Here is a 3,898-nt window from a genome sequence, read left to right on the forward strand (position 1 = left end):
TGAAAATTACAGTTTGTTTGACAGTTGTCAACCGAAAAAGTTTGAATTTGATACAGAACTCGAGATCAGTGAGCCTTAAAACAGAGTACGCTTAATTCTTGGGAAATTTTCTTAATTCATGTTTATGTTTATTCAGTCAATGGAAATACATATCCTTACAGACTAATAATATTTAAATTTTATATCATATAAAAAAAAATTAAAAAAAAATGTACAGTCCCTTCGACAGTTGTAAACACTTAAGGTTTTAATTTGACGTGAATTCGTGACTAGCGTGTCTAAAAACCTAATCAGTGGCATTTTTGAAAAGATCGTCTTATTTTTAGAAAAATTCACAGTTCATATGACAGCTGTCAACTATCAAGGTTTTAATTTGACATAAAATTCGTGATCAGCATGTCAAAAAACGTAATCAGCGGTATTTTCAAAAAGATTTTTTTTAGGTTTAGAGAAGTTGGCAGTTGTTTTGACCGTTTGATTATAATCGTAACAGCCTCTTTTAATTTTTCGCTTAAAACATGACTTCTCCGACCACTGTCGGCCGCGTATAACTGTTGGTCCCTCCATTTGTGCAAGAACATCAAGTCTCACACCACAAATTAGAGGAGAAGTTCAGCAAAACACTTAGAAAAAGTGTAGGCGCGAAAATATTATTATTGTTCTTAATATATTGTCCGCCACCTGCTAAATGATGACTTTAGCTATTTAATTATAAAAACCTGTTAGTGTTTTGTAAAGTGTCGAAATTTCTGAGTGGTCTACGAGCCTAGGAATTCAAAGACGTATTTTTAGAAGAAGTCTTATCTGGGGACAGATGCATTGAGATGTCAATACTCTTTATCCTTTTCCTCCAATGAAATCCCTTCCAACCTTCACACCAATCTTCCAGCTCTGTACTTACTAAAGACACCCACATTATCTCCATGGTGCATTGTAAAACCTACTACTTGTTCTATACCAGTGGTAAAAGAAATGGATGCAGTGATGCACTGTCAAATCTAACGTTCTTCTCTGGAACTCTATAAAGATAATGTACGTTTGTGATAGTTTCACTATTTTCCCTGCCTAAATCGGCTAATCTATCACTCTTTGGCGTCTAGCTCAACTACCAGACAACCTTAGCACGGACCGGCCAATTGCCTTGCGGAGGAGTAAACCAAGCCATTAAAGGTGGCCCGTAAAAATTTCGGGCTATTAATCGTCGGTATTACTGTGCCGTCTATGTGGATGCTTATTTGACATTTGAACACAGGTCATCAACACGGTTGCCGTTTTGGTTCATTTCTTTTCGTTTGGTCCATTGGTCCAATTCTTTTTAAAATGGTCTATTTCATAAGCCTTTGGTTAGGTTATTATTACCCTTTCACTTATACATTAGTTTCGCGTTTTCAATTTTTTCTAGTTAATTGATATCGAAAAGATATTAAACATCTTGAAATTATTACACCACATAAAGTACTTTCTGATACTGATGTATCAATTTTGCCGCTACTCAACCAGCATTGGTAAAATTGAGGCTGAGTGAAGGTAACTTCAAAAACTGTACCAATATAGAACGTTTTTGGGATCAAGTAAGTTTCATTAAAAATCGATTGGGAAAGCGGCCTTTGGATAATTGTGTGACTTAGTTCACCACATTTTTAGTCTGCCTCAGAGTTCCGCAGCAGTAAAGCGCAAATTTTTCGATTTAGCATTAATAAAAACGAAATTAAGAAACAAATTATAATTTAAAACTTTAAATAATATAATGTTAATAATATGTAATTGTAATGCACTTTGGATGCAATATAAAAAAAAAATCGTTTCTAAAAACTGAATTGGCATATTTTCTTGACAAAGACGAATAAACTCCACTCAATTTCCCCATGTAATAAAAATTGGTCAATTTTTTACCATTTGGGTAATTTTTTTGGTCCGAAAAATAAATTGGAAATGGCAACCGTGGTTATCAATGCCTGGTGGCTGAGGAAGCTTTGATACGGCACAGGAAGTTTTGATGTAATTATGTGGGACTTTAGAGCTACCTAAGCAGTAAGGTCAGTGACGGCCATGATTCAGATGCCACAAGTTTTCTATTACTTGAGTCCCTGCTTGGAAAATAGCCGGATAGCTGCTTTTGTTATATCGAAACACAGGATTCGGTGCGACAAGAGCATAAAAAGGAACTTTATGGTAGACGAAAAAAGTTCGATGCAAAATAAAGTTTAGTAAAAAAAAAATGTATTTTCTGGTTTAAAGAAGTTCATAATACTAGTGGCAGAAATAAAAGAAGCGCCTTATTTCGACCAGTTTTGTCTATATTTCTTTTGGTTATTCAATATTAAATTATTTTTTTATAAAAGTCTACCTCATATGACATATAATTAGCTGCATGATTTTTAATAAAAGAACTTTGTAATTTCAAAGATATGATTAATTCCAGAACTTATTTAATAAATTCAGTGCAATGTAGAACAAAAATACGGGTACCACACACAAGGACAAATAGGGGTTGAAAATGCCCCTTTAATCTATTTTTTTTTTTTTTTAAGCTAATAAAGTTAGTCCTTAGCATTTTTTTTTTTTCAAAAATAAGAATTGCCAAATTTCAAGGATTTGCAAGAATAAAATTATAAAAGGGCATTTTCAATACGTATCCATCCCTTATGCAACAAAATATTTAATCTGTTTTAACCAGAGGTCGAAATTACCCTCTCCACTTTGAAAGTGTCCGAAAATAACTGTCACTATTTAAGAGAAAAAATAACCCACAAAATGGAACAGGTGGTTTATTTTTTGTAGATGTATGCTCCTTTCAGTGGGAAAGGTTTATTTGCATATCTTTTCCGTTGCTGTTGGACACGGACACTTATCGCTCAAAGCGGAAAAATAAGTGTTAGAGCGCGGTTACCCACGAACGCCCTAATATTAGTAAAATTTTTTAATTTACCTTGATATTAATTTTTGCATTTATCTTTACGCATCTTTGTTTTTGTTTTTATTTTTACCTTTGCCATTATCCTTTTCTTTATTAAAAAAATAAAATAACTTATTTTCGGTGTATCATATTATGAATGTGCGCGCTCTTTTCTTTTGTCATAAATGTTCGCACATGTATGTGCACGTATATGTCGTGAAAAGAAATGCCTAACGCTTTACTTCCCCTTATGTACGCCCACTTATATTTTTCAGTTTTACAATAACCCACAAATTAAGATACTTTAAAAGTCCCTGCCAAAGTGTCTTTGCCTAAGGGAAATTTTAGCAGTTGATAAATAACCCACAACGGAAGACACAAAAAGGTCGCACAGAGTAATATTCCACGGTGAGAAACACTCTTTGCTTGAGAGATGAGTGTTTGTGTCAGTAGTAAACACCATACAAGACACTTGGTGACGGTTATTTTCGATCTCTTGTTTTAACTCTACAGAATTTTCTTTCTAATATAATACCCATACTGGTTTTCTAAATATGAACATTGCACTAAATTTTTAAAATCATTTTTTGAATTACTCATATCTTTTCAATTTCAAAGTTCCTTTAAAAAGTCCTGAAGTTGGAGAGAACAAATCGGAACGCAATTTTTTTTTTATTTGGCCCTTGGTTTCGTCAATATATTGATTATTTTTTGAGTAAAATTACCCGTCCCAAGGTATTATATATATGTATAATGAGCTACACATTTATAAAAAAGGGATTGAATATTAAATAAACAAAAAAAAATATAGCCTAAACTGTTCAGCATAAGCGTTTCTTTCATTGCCGCCAGTGTAAATTACAAAGTCCGAAAATCCCAGGATTCTATGAAAATAATCCTGGGATTTTCAGGGTGTAAAAAAGACCGAGATCCCCAGACACCGGGATCCCGGGACTACCATTCCTAGTAAACATACTTTAATAAATCATTTAATTTCTTTTG

General features: G+C 33.3%; 2 protein-coding genes across 6 annotated transcripts in view; one reads left to right on the forward strand and one right to left on the reverse strand.

The window, feature by feature from the left end:
* LOC118748995 (flotillin-2) overlaps positions 1 to 3,898 on the reverse strand; it is a 516,275-nt gene that overhangs the window by 226,919 nt on the left and 285,458 nt on the right. The window lies entirely within an intron of this gene.
* Positions 1 to 3,898, forward strand: part of LOC118748990 (glucose dehydrogenase [FAD, quinone]) — a 36,079-nt gene that overhangs the window by 29,885 nt on the left and 2,296 nt on the right. The gene's annotated exons all lie outside the window — the stretch shown is intronic.

The sequence above is a fragment of the Rhagoletis pomonella genome, unplaced genomic scaffold, assembly GCF_013731165.1.
Source record: "Rhagoletis pomonella isolate Grant_MI unplaced genomic scaffold, Rhpom_1.0 Rhpom_scaffold_00013, whole genome shotgun sequence".
Taxonomy (NCBI): Eukaryota; Metazoa; Arthropoda; class Insecta; order Diptera; family Tephritidae; genus Rhagoletis; species Rhagoletis pomonella.